We start from the raw sequence: 14,208 nt of genomic DNA on the forward strand, positions 1-14,208 counted from the left end.
CTAGCTAAGCAGTGGTAAGGTACATGCCCCGAGGCTGGCGTGTGAGTGAGAAGGGCCCTGCACCCCATCCCCTCGGCCCACTGCGTCTCTCGGATTCACGCAAATAAATCTGTACCACAACCGAACTATGATACATAGCACAATGAGAGAAGTCGCACAATAAACCGGAATGTTCAAGCAAATTATAGAAAAAAACCCAATCTAAATCCGTTCTCTTGTGAAAAGCGGACAGGCATACAGACAGACAGATGTCTGATTTTGGATATATATATTAGATACAGTGGTGTGAAAAACTATTTGCCCCCTTCCTGATTTCTTATTCTTTTGCATGTTTGTCACACAAAATGTTTCTGATCATCAAACACATTTAACCATTAGTCAAATATAACACAAGTAAACACAAAATGCAGTTTGTAAATGGTGGTTTTTATTATTTAGGGAGAAAAAAAAATCCAAACCTACATGGCCCTGTGTGAAAAAGTAATTGCCCCCTGAACCTAATAACTGGTTGGGCCACCCTTAGCAGCAATAACTGCAATTAAGCGTTTGCGATAACTTGCAATGAGTCTTTTACAGCACTCTGGAGGAATTTTGGCCCACTCATCTTTGCAAAATTGTTGTAATTCAGCTTTATTTGAGGGTTTTCTAGCATGAACTGCCTTTTTAAGGTCATGCCATAGCATCTCAATTGGATTCAGGTCAGGACTTTGACTAGGCCACTCCAAAGTCTTCATTTTGTTTTTCTTCAGCCATTCAGAGGTGGATTTGCTGGTGTGTTTTGGGTCATTTTCCTGTTGCAGCACCCAAGATCGCTTCAGCTTGAGTTGACAAACAGATGACCGGACATTCTCCTTCAGGATTTTTTGGTAGACAGTAGAATTCATGGTTCCATCTATCACAGCAAGCCTTCCAGGTCCTGAAGCAGCAAAACAACCCCAGACCATCACACTACCACCACCATATTTTACTGTTGGTATGATGTTCTTTTTCTGAAATGCTGTGTTCCTTTTACGCCAGATGTAACGGGACATTTGCCTTCCAAAAAGTTCAACTTTTGACTCATCAGTCCACAAGGTATTTTCCCAATAGTCTTGGCAATCATTGAGATGTTTCTTAGCAAAATTGAGACAAGCCCTAATGTTCTTTTTGCTTAACAGTGGTTTGCGTCTTGGAAATCTGCCATGCAGGCCGTTTTTGCCCAGTCTCTTTCTTATGGTGGAGTCGTGAACACTGACCTTAATTGAGGCAAGTGAGGCCTGCAGTTCTTTAGACGTTGTCCTGGGGTCTTTTGTGACCTCTCGGATGAGTCGTCTCTGCGCTCTTGGGGTAATTTTGGTCGGCAGGCCACTCCTGGGAAGGTTCACCACTGTTCCATGTTTTTGCCATTTGTGGATAATGGCTCTCACTGTGGTTCGCTGGAGTCCCAAAGCTTTAGAAATGGCTTTATAACCTTTACCAGACTGATAGATCTCAATTACTTCTGTTCTCATTTGTTCCTGAATTTCTTTGGATCTTGGCATGATGTCTAGCTTTTGAGGTGCTTTTGGTCTACTTCTCTGTGTCAGGCAGCTCCTATTTAAGTGATTTCTTGATTGAAACAGGTGTGGCAGTAATCAGGCCTGGGGGTGGCTACGGAAATTGAACTCAGGTGTGATACACCACAGTTAGGTTATTTTTTAACAAGGGGGCAATTACTTTTTCACACAGGGCCATGTAGGTTTGGATTTTTTTTCTCCCTAAATAATAAAAACCATCATTTAAAAACTGCATTTTGTGTTTACTTGTGTTATATTTGACTAATGGTTAAATGTGTTTGATGATCAGAAACATTTTGTGTGACAAACATGCAAAAGAATAAGAAATCAGGAAGGGGGCAAATAGTTTTTCACACCACTGTATATATACTGCATATCTGTGGATCACCCTCCTGATTCATCTTGGGTAAGCAGTCCCATCCTTGGATGAGGAGAGGCGCTGTAGCTAATGGTATCATCTCTTTTCCAGCAGCCTGGAAAAGATGGCCAGTGAGGGTAATTGACTTCATCCCTTCCAGTCGGAGGGTTATAAAAGTAAGACGTTCGCAGGAGGTGGCGTTTCGTTCTGGATCCACAATCAAGAGACACGGAGCTCCAAAGCAGACCTGACCAGTTAACGATTTCCTGCAGTGGGCAGTTTATGCTTTGTTATTGTACCATTGTGCGCCATTTTTATTTAAAGTTCCCAGTTGGCACCCCAACACTTCCCCAGTCCAGTTGTTGGCATGGAGCTGGACAGTTTAACATCTGTGGCAGAGCGAAGGGCACTCAGCAGGCTCCTATCAATTATGGAGAATCCACTGCATCCACTTAATAGTATCATCTCCAGACAGAAGAGCAGCTTCAGCGACAGACTGCTGTCACTGTCCTGCTCCACTGACAGATTGAGGAGATCGTTCCTCCCCCAAACTATGCGACTCTTTAATTCCACCCGGGGGGGGTAAACGTTAACATTCAACATTATACATAGTTATTGTCTGTTTTTCACCTGCATTATTATCATTCTTTAATTTAATATTATTTATTATATCAGTATGCTGCTGCTGGAGAATGTGAATTTCCCATTGGGATTAATAAAGTATCTATCTATCTATCTATCTATCTATCTATCTATCTATCTATCTATCTATCTATCTATCTATCTATCTATCTATCTATCTATCTATCTATCTATCTATCTATCTATCTATCTATCTATCTATCTAATGTCTCGCAAATCTAAAAAAAAATAAAATACTGATATATATATATAATATACATATATATGACATATAGTACCTGCCAAACAATACAAAGAGTACATGACATATGTTTTGCCCTAATTGGGGCTCATCAGGGGTACACACTTTAGCTTCCCCTTGTGGGGCTTGAACCTCAGACATCAATGCCCGAGGCAAAGTCTCAGATGTTGTGCCAGGGTAGCTGGTTCAATTACTTGGCAGGGTGTAGATCGGAGTATTACATGCACAGGTCTGATCACAATCTGATATTTTTGGTGGATACCTAAAAGGTAACACTTGTGGTTACAGGTACTATACTGTATATCATTTTTACCACTTGTTTCTCGCATCTGATAGGTTGTGGTGGATATTCACAGACTGGCCAACCAACGACAAGTGTTACCTGATAGGTAACCACCCAAAATATCAGACTGTGCTCAGGCCTATGCACATACTGTGTGTGTGTATATATATATATATATATATATATATAGTGGAAATACTTCGTAAGAGAAAGAAAAAAAAGAAGCTCCACAAAAAGTTTTGGGACCATCCCCGTATATTGTCCAACAAACAAAAATAAAGCAAAGGGTTACAGTGATCAAAAGTACTTGTAATTCGTAACAATTGACAGTTTACATGAAACAAAATGGTGTTTATATACAGTATCAAAATGGAGGACAGGAAGTGGTTGGCAGGAGATGACATCAAAAACAGGAGACAGAAGTGATTTCATAAGTGGCGCCGGAAGTGACATCTTGCCGGCCATTTTGGAACCCAGAATTGAAGTGTCTACTTTTCTTCGGTTTTCCTGTTGGGAGATTAAGAGATCTGGGTAAGTACCACGTAACAACTCCCTGTCTCGCGATGTTACACTCACCTTTGGGCTTTTTGACTGCCTCCTAAGTGCACGTGTGTGACAATATATCTGTGTATATTATATATATATATATATATATATATATATATATATATATATATATATATATATATATATATACAGTGGTGTGAAAAACTATTTGCCCCCTTCCTGATTTCTTATTCTTTTGCATGTTTGTCACACAAAATGTTTCTGATCATCAAACACATTTAACCATTAGTCAAATATAACACAAGTAAACACAAAATGCAGTTTTTAAATGATGGTTTTTATTATTTAGGGAGAAAAAAAATCCAAACCTACATGGCCCTGTGTGAAAAAGTAATTGCCCCCTTGTTAAAAAATAACCTAACTGTGGTGTATCACACCTGAGTTCAATTTCCGTAGCCACCCCCAGGCCTGATTACTGCCACACCTGTTTCAATCAAGAAATCACTTCAATAGGAGCTGCCTGACACAGAGAAGTAGACCAAAAGCACCTCAAAAGCTAGACATCATGCCAAGATCCAAAGAAATTCAGGAACAAATGAGAACAGAAGTAATTGAGATCTATCAGTCTGGTAAAGGTTATAAAGCCATTTCTAAAGCTTTGGGACTCCAGCGAACCACAGTGAGAGCCATTATCCACAAATGGCAAAAATATGGAACAGTGGTGAACCTTCCCAGGAGTGGCCGGCCGACCAAAATTACCCCAAGAGCGCAGAGACGACTCATCCGAGAGGTCACAAAAGACCCCAGGACAACGTCTAAAGAACTGCAGGCCTCACTTGCCTCAATTAAGGTCAGTGTTCACGACTCCACCATAAGAAAGAGACTGGGCAAAAACGGCCTGCATGGCAGATTTCCAAGACGCAAACCACTGTTAAGCAAAAAGAACATTAGGGCTCGTCTCAATTTTGCTAAGAAACATCTCAATGATTGCCAAGACTTTTGGGAAAATACCTTGTGGACTGATGAGTCAAAAGTTGAATTTTTTGGAAGGCAAATGTCCCGTTACATCTGGCGTAAAAGGAACACAGCATTTCAGAAAAAGAACATCATACCAACAGTAAAATATGGTGGTGGTAGTGTGATGGTCTGGGGTTGTTTTGCTGCTTCAGGACCTGGAAGGCTTGCTGTGATAGATGGAACCATGAATTCTACTGTCTACCAAAAAATCCTGAAGGAGAATGTCCGGCCATCTGTTCGTCAACTCAAGCTGAAGCGATCTTGGGTGCTGCAACAGGACAATGACCCAAAACACACCAGCAAATCCACCTCTGAATGGCTGAAGAAAAACAAAATGAAGACTTTGGAGTGGCCTAGTCAAAGTCCTGACCTGAATCTAATTGAGATGCTATGGCATGACCTTAAAAAGGCGGTTCATGCTAGAAAACCCTCAAATAAAGCTGAATTACAACAATTTTGCAAAGATGAGTGGGCCAAAATTCCTCCAGAGCGCTGTAAAAGACTCATTGCAAGTTATCGCAAACGCTTGATTGCAGTTATTGCTGCTAAGGGTGGCCCAACCAGTTATTAGGTTCAGGGGGAAATTACTTTTTCACACAGGGCCATGTAGGTTTGGATTTTTTTTTCTCCCTAAATAATAAAAACCACCATTTACAAACTGCATTTTGTGTTTACTTGTGTTATATTTGACTAATGGTTAAATGTGTTTGATGATCAGAAACATTTTGTGTGACAAACATGCAAAAGAATATGAAATCAGGAAGGGGGCAAATAGTTTTTCACACCACTGTATATATATATATATATATATAGGGCGGCACGGTGGCATTGCTGCCTCGCAGTTAGGAGACCTGGGTTCGCTTCCTGGGTCCTCCCTGCGTGGAGTTTGCATGTTCTCCCCGTGTCTGCGTAGGTTTCATTTGGGCGCTCCGGTTTCCTTCCACGGTCCAAAGACATGCAGATTAGGTGCATTGGCGATTCTAAATTGGCCTTAGTGTGTGCTTGGTGTGTGCCCTGCGGTGGGTTGGCACCCTGCCCGGGATTGGTTCCTGCCTTGTGCCCTGTGTTGGCTGGGATTGGCTCCAGCAGACCCCTGTGACCCTGTGTTCAGATTGGATAATGGATGGATGGATATATATATATATACATACTGTATATATTATTATATATATATATATATGTGTGTACATTATATATATATATATATATATATATATATATATATATATATATATATATATATATATATATATATTGTAAAAAGGTGCTATATAGCGCCCGACATGGCACAGACTGACGCAGAGGCACGTATAAAATAATCAGACCTTTTTTATTTCTCTTCAGCCGTGGGGCACGCCTTCCCCGTGTCCCACAGGCCCAACACAGTCCCACAAGCACTTTAAATGGCACAAATAATAAACAAGTCCTTCCTCTGGCACCACCACTCCTCCCAGGCAACCTCGTCCTCTTCCTCCCGATTCTGGCTCCTGAGCGGTGGATGCTGGCCCTTTTTATAGCCCACCCGGAAGTGATCCAGGTGCTTGATCACCTGTGGCTAATTGCACTTCCGGGCGGGGGTGTAGAGATGTCCAGGTGGGTTCCTGGCTCCATGCAGCACCCCCTGGCGGCCACCCCAGATCCCCACAGGGTTGTGGAGAAGTCCATTTCCCACAAAACCCTGCAGGAAACAGAGGCACCACCATCAGCCAGGGAGGCTGCCACCAAGCATCCCGGGGGAGGTAGTGAGATGCCCATGGATGCTCCCCTGGAACATATGTAGAAGGGGCATCCCGGCCGAGCATGAGACCCGGCCGCCCGCTACAATATATATGTGTATATATAGTAATAAGTTTTCTCAAATAATAAAGATTTGGGGACCGTCCCCATATAATGTCTGTTGGACAAGAAAAGAAAATGCAAAGACTTTGCAGTGATCAAAAGCATGTATTGCAATTGATACAATAACAGTCAAAACTGGCGTTTATATACAGAAGACAAAATGGAGACGTGAAGTGAGTTGGCAGGAGATGACGTCAAACTGTGGGACGGATACGACGTCATCAAAGGTGGACTGGAAGTGAGGTAATGACGGAAGTGATCTCATCAGATGGTGCCGTAGTATTGTCATTATATATACATAATGATCTGAATAACTTTGCATAACATATCAAACAAGCAGAATGGAAGATAATGTAGAATCAATTTAATTGTTATGGAGGGACCTGGGCAGAATGGGTTGAATACTTGGCAGATTAAATTTAATGTAAATTAAAGTAAGAAGTAACAACATTAGACCTGAATACACAATGGGAGGTCTGAAACATGAAAATACAAGTTATGAGAAAGACACAGGCATTGTCACTTTCCACATCCAGATAGTATACAGAAACCATTATAAACACTAAGAAGATGTTAAATTATCTATCACAAAGTGTGGAGCACAAGTCAAAAGAGGTTATGCTAAAGTTATTTAACACACAAGTGAGGCCTCACCTTGAGTAATTTGTGCTGTTTTGGTCTCCGTATTATAAAAAAATGACACTGCAGTACTAGAAAAAGCTCAGAGAAGATTGATTCCAGGACTGCGAGGAATGAATTATGAAGAAAGATTAAAGGAGTTCAGCCTTTTCAGTTTAAGAAAATAGAAAGTAAGACATGACATGACTAAAGTTTTTAAAATTACAAATGGAATTATTAACTTAAAGAAAAACACAAGGACACAAACGACAACTTGGTAAGGGTGGATTTAACAGAAATGTTAAGTTAACCACAGACACATGCAATAATTTAACAAGCCGTGTGGTGGAGAGTAGGACTTTAGAGACTTTCAAAACTCAACTTAAAGTTTTTTTTAAAAAATTAGTTGAATAGAAATGGCGAGTTTAATGGTGCTGAATGGTCTGTCCTTGTTAAAAATTGTTCTAATTTTCTCCTAACGGTGTAAGTATATTCTACAGCTCTCCTTGTAATGGGTGGCAGGCATGGGCATGGGCTGATGTCCTGGCTGGGATAGTTCAAGGCTTCTTACCTGGCCAGCAGGCAGGCCCAAAAAACAGGCAGGGTGGTCCCTTCTGAAGCCAGGTGATGACAGAAATGGATGTGCTGGGAGCCCGGAAGGACTTGACCAAGGATCCTTAACCTGCCGGAAGGCCTGTGCAATGGATTAACTGGGGGAGGCAACCCAGCTGGCAGCGTCCCTGGGTTATGGTACCTGTACAGATACCTGCAGGTCAATTTGGGGACTGTAGTCCAATTGGTCTGCCCTGTTGGATGCTGGCAGCGGGTGCTGTGAGGATTAATGGTCTCTATTCTGTTGGACTTCCGCCTGATCTGGAAGTACTCTAAGGTCCTGTATAAAGCAAGCAGCTCTGCTTCATCAGGTAGCGTTGGAGTCTGGAGAGGTGCTGGACAACCTTTGGGAGGAATGGAGGAAAGAAGAGAGGAAGAGTTATATTGATGACTGAGCTGTGTTTAGAGAGAGAAACCTGTCAAAGGAATTTTGTTAAATAAATGTTTTGAACCCAGGACTGTGTCTGTGGGGTTGTGTCTGTGGGGTTCTGTGATGCCCCCTACTGGTCACACCCTATATAACATAAAAGGGAGGGAAGGAAAGGATCCATCCATCCATCCATTTTCCAACCCGCTGAATCCGAACACAGGGTCACGGGGGTCTGCTGGAGCCAATCCCAGCCAACACAGGGCACAAGGCGCCAACACAGGGCACAAGGCAGGAACCGATCCCGGGCAGGGTGCCAACTCACCGCAGGACACACACAAACACACCCACACACCAAGCACATACTAGGGCCAATTTAGAATCGCCAATCCACCTAACCTGCATGTCTTTGGACTGTGGGAGGAAACCGGAGCGCCCAGTGGAAACCCACGCAGACACGGGGAGAACATGCAAACTCCACGCAGGGAGGACCCGGGAAGCGAACCCAGGTCCCCAGGTCTCCCAACTGCGAGGCAGCAGCGCTACCCACTGCGCCACCGTGCCGCCGAAGGAAAGGATACTGATGTTATATTGGCATTCATGGGTGGTGGTAGACAGAACATGAAAACTGGTAACTAAAACAACACCAGCAAAATATTATTCCATAAATGGAGTTGAAGAATGACACACTGGTAAAGACTGAAGTTGCACATTCTAGTTGTTAATATCTGATAAACCACTATGCCAGTCAGCGTATGGCTGCTGTTCCAGGAAAGGCAATGGTCCACAGAGACTGGGCTGTGGTAGGTTTCTCAGGATGTCCCATGTAGAGGACAGGACAAGTTTGCTAGGAAAAGGGTGCTGAAGCCAGAGTGGCATTCCAGGGAAAAGACCATCATGTGTGATCAGTCATTGCCTTGTTGGAAATGGCACTAGAAAGGCAAGGGTCTTCCTGTTTCTCCTAGATGGGCTTGCAGCCACCACCACCCACTCCAACACTCTTTTCTACTCCATGAACTATCCATCATTCTTCTTAACCCGCTTCATGGGGCAGCTGGAGGACATTTTGGGAAGTATTGGGCACAAGGCAGGAACAATCCCTGGACTGGGCAGCGGTCATCCACTATCAACAGCAACAAACTGTTCCCATAACTGTTAAACACCTTATGAAGACATTCGCGATGCACCATGGTGGATGTATAATTAGTCCAATATCACCATGACACGATCTTGTATTACTGCAGCTCTAATGCAAGCCATGAAGTGGCTGTTTTAAAAGTCACAAATAAGCCGAGCAGGGCTTTAGCATATTTGACAATGGTGATTTCCCATTCAAATTAGACCACTGTGCCTGAATGGTACTATTAGTGTTAAGTACTTTTTCCAAAATAGTATTGAAAGAAATATTGAAATAGGTCTAAATTTCACTTATGAGCTTTAAGCATGTGTGCACGTGATCCTGCTGTTTCTACCATTTAATTGTGTGTGTCTCATGTCCGTCATACACACAACTCACAAGCAAACCAACCAGTCACAAATCAATTTGGCTTTTATTAGACTTCACTGATAATAATAAAAAAAAACATGGAAATTCATTTCTTACTAAATACGGTTTCTATTTTTTTTCTAAACTGTATTCAAAGATGCCATTTAAGGATATCATCTTCTTATATAATACGCTACCGTGGCTGTCCGTTTGTCTGTCCAGGATTTTAAATCACCTGCAGCTCACAAACCGTTTGACCAATTGACCTGAGATTTGGTACACATATACTACGTGATGTCTGCTATCTGCTTTCAGGGTGATGATTGACCTCCAAGGTTATTCCTCTTTTTATTTTTATTTTATGAATCAACTCTTGGTAGCTTCCCGCAGGGCGGCCGTGCGGCGCATGTGTATTAGCACCGTTCTCATCCCTACCACCTTCACTGTCACTTCCCCTACATCTTCTCATCTTAAATCTTTCTTGAGGCAGATTGAAGACTTAAGTGCCAGCTTAAGTGGAAAATTAAAGAAAACGTACTAAGTAATTGGAACACAAACACTGACTTAATCAGTTTTAACGTGAAAAGATGCCGACGAAAGAAGAGAAGAAGCGGGCCGCTAGGGTGGAGAAAAGAAGATCTGCTCAGGAAGCAGCAAGCGCATCAACCTCTGAGCAAACGAATGCTAAACATACAGAGAAAGAGAGTGAGAACTAGGAATGCTCACATCAAGTGTATTCACTGCACGTTATCATACAGTGCACTGTTACTGGTTTAAAATAAAAGTTGTTACAAATTTGATTGAAAACATTTTTTTTCCAATGATTTTAATTCTGCTGCCTTTTTATATATTTGCTATGATCCATTTGAAGTAGGATGTGGGAATTTTTATTCCAAATTTTCAACTGGAATGTTCCCTTAAGTCAGGATTTTCCAACTCAGAAACTTGGAGTTTATCTGACTTCAGATTATGACATCATGGAGGATTGCCGGCTTTTTACTCCGGCCCTCACCCCCAGGCCGCCAGGAGGAGCTCTCCCAGCAGCGTGGACGTGCCCCGAGTTCCAGCAGGGCCTCATGGACTATGTAGTTTTTATACACAGCCCTGCTGGATACCTTGGGGGCCACCGGGAGTCGCTGTAGGAGGGCTCGTGGACTCTTATGTGCCCTATAACCCGGGAGTACGTCACGGTCATGTGACAGGAAGAAACGACGTGCTCCCGGGTTGAAGAAAAGGACTGTTTACCCTGACCCGGAAGGGAAAAGGAACTGTGGACTGATTGGGCAGGAACACCTCCGGGTCAGGGTGTATAAAAGGATTGTGGGAAAGCCCAGACATTGAGCTGAGCTGGGAGGTAGGGTGGCGAAGTGTCTGGGCGAGGAGGATTGGTTTGTGAGAGTTGATTGTGAATTTATGAGTAGTGTGGAGTGGAGGGTGCTTTGTGCACAGTATAGTTGTACAATAAAGAAGAGTTGTACTTTTACATCGTGTTTGGAGTGGTACCTGAGGGTTCAAGAGGTGGACAAAAGCCTTATCTGCTACAGACATCAAACCACAATGGTGACATACACAGTAAACTTTACTGAAAGCCATTGTATTATACTGTTTATTAGGACTTCTATCAATTTGTGCCTCATTAAATCAGTTGTACACACAGTATTGTCCAACTTCTATTCGTGGACATGTTGCAGCGGTGTTTGAATAAGCAAAATACCACGTAACACACTTTTATCAACTATTTAGTACGATGGAGTAAACACAACAAAGGTTTTCCTGGACACATCTATATTCATTTTCCATGTGTTTTACTGGAATGTGGTCAACTTGGGCCTGACCTTATTCCCATCTCCAACATCTGATTTCCAAGGTAAATGGAATGCAACATTAGTGTGAAGGAAAAGGTTTGCTATCTATGGCAGAATAAACCGCTCCTTCAGTAAAATGTTTTGCTTCACAGAGATTCTAAAGAGGTTGTTTAAAAAATTTGTTGGAAATTCTTCAACATTTTTGTGAAGGCGAAGAAATGATCAAATCTCTGGTGAGAAGACCTGACCCTTGACTCAGGTGAAACTTTATTTCCATCAGTCAATTCACCGGAACAGACGTTTACACCGCGGTTACTTTGGTCCGGTGAGAACTGATGGTCTTATTATGGTATTTCTAAATCTGAACAGAGTGGTACTGATGTTCTGCCAGTGAGAGTGATCAGAAGTAGCTACACCACACTGTGGGGGCCAGATTTGTTTTTAATCTTCATGGAATGCATTTCTCCTTTGTACATGCAACTCCTTGCATTTGTTTACTTAAAACATTTTTCACATTCATTCTACAGTCTGAATCACAAATCAGAGTAGATGACAGCAAAGAAATTGTGCTAACTCTGACCAGCCAAGTGATACAGCATTTTCATGCAACTCAAAGTTGTGTTAAAGTGACTGGAAATAAAAAAAAATGAAAATGAGGGTTAGAGTAGGAACGCAGAGGGATGAGTCACTGTTCTGTCAATGGTACACTGTCATCCATCACTCTGCCTTTCCGGCCTTAACCTCATCTAAATTACATTTTAACCACTTCTCATCAACTACTTGATGTGGCATTACTAACAGCTTTGCTGATTTCACTTTCTGGTAGCTATCCAGTAACTCTAGTATTCCTAGCTTGGAAAATATCTGGGATGGGAGAGAAAGAATTTGTCTGCTGAGGTTATACTAGAGGAACCAGTTGGATTGGATATCCTCTGTGAAGTCAAGAGACCAAGTATGTACAGTGTCTTCAGAAAGTATTCAGATCACTTCACTTTTTCACATTTTGCTGTGCTATAGTATTTTGCTACAAAACGGCAAAACAAAATAACATGATTTTAGGAATTTTTGCAAATTTATAAAAAATAAAAAATTCAAACATCACATTGACCAAAGCATTCAGACCCTTTACTATGATACTTAGATGAATCCCCTTGTGTTTAACATCATTGAGATGTTTCTACAATTTGTTTGGAGTCCACCTGTAGTCAATTCCAATGACTGCACAAGGTCAGGAAAGACACATGCCTGTCTATAGAAGGTCCCACAGCTGAAGATGTGTATCAGAGTAAAAACCAAGCCATGAGGTTAAAGGAATTGCCTGCAGTGCTTAGAGACAGAATTGTGTCGAGGCACAGAACTGGAAAATCTGCAAAAAAAATCCTATCACAATGTTGGTTCCCAAGATCATGGTGGCCTCCATAATTCTTAAATACAGTGCATCCGGAAAGGATTCACAGCACATCACTTTTTTCCACATTTTGTTGTGTTACAGCCTTATTCCAAAATGGATTAAATTAATTTTTTCCTCAGAATTCTACACACAACACCCCATAATGACAACGTGAAAAACGTTTACATGAGATTTTTGCAAATTTATTAAAAATAAAAAAACTGAGAAAGCACATGTACATAAGTATTCACAGCCTTTGCCATGAAGCTCAAAATTGAGCTCAGGTGCATCCTGTTTCCCCTGATCATCCTTGAGATGTTTCTGCAGCTTAATTGGAGTCCACCTGTGGTAAATTCAGTTGATTGGACATGATTTGGAAAGGCACACACCTGTCTATATAAGGTCCCACAGTTGACAGTTCGTGTCAGAGCACAAACCAAGCAAGAAGTCAAAGGAATTGTTTGTAGATGTCCGAGACAGGATTGTCTCGAGGCACAAATCTGGGGAAGGTTACAGAAAAATTTCTGCTGCTTTGAAGGTCCCAGTGAGCACAGTGGCCTCCATCATCCATAAGTGGAAGAAGTTCGAAACCACCAGGACTCTTCCGAGAGCTAGCTGGCCATCTAAACTGAGCGATCGGGGGAGAAGGGCCTTAGTCAGGGAGGTGACCAAGAACCCGATGGTCACTCTGTCAGAGCTCCAGAGGTCCTCTGTGGAGAGAGGAAAACCTTCCAGAAGGACAACCATCTCTGAAGCAATCCACCAATTAGGCCTGTATGGTAGAGTGGCCAGACGGAAGCCACTCCTTAGTAAAAGGCACATGGCAGCCCACCTGGAGTTTGCCAAAAGGCACCTGAAGGACTCTCGGACCATGAGAAAGAAAATTATCTGGTCTGATGAGACAAAGATTGAACTCTTTGGTGTGAATGCCAGGCGTCACGTTTGGAGGAAACCAGGCACCGCTCATCACCAGGCCAATACCATCCCTACAGTGAAGCATGGTGGTGGCAGCATCATGCTGTAGGGATGTTTTTCAGCAGCAGGGACTGGGAGACTAGTCAGGATAAAGGGAAAGATTACTGCAGCAATGTACAGAGACATCCTGGATGAAAACCTGCTCCAGAGCGCTCTTGACCTCAGACAGGATAACGACCCTAAGCACACAGCCAAGATATCAAAGGAGTGGCTTCAGGACAACTCTGTGAATGTCCTTGAGTGGCCCAGCCAGAGCCCAGACTTGAATCTGATTGAACATCTCTGGAGAGATCTTAAAATGATGGAGCTTGAGAGGTGCTGCAAGGAGGAATGGACGAAACTGGCCAAGGATAGGTGTGCCAAGGTTGTGGCATCATATTCAAAAAGACTTGAGGCTGTAATTGCTGTCAAAGGTGCATCGACAAAGTATTGAGCAAAGGCTGTGAATAATTAAGTATATGGGATTTCTCAGTTTTTTTATTTTTAATAAATTTGCAAAAACCTCAAGTAAACTTTTTTCATGTTGTCATTAT

This window comes from Erpetoichthys calabaricus, chromosome 1 (genome assembly GCF_900747795.2).
Source record: "Erpetoichthys calabaricus chromosome 1, fErpCal1.3, whole genome shotgun sequence".
Lineage (NCBI taxonomy): Eukaryota > Metazoa > Chordata > Cladistia > Polypteriformes > Polypteridae > Erpetoichthys > Erpetoichthys calabaricus.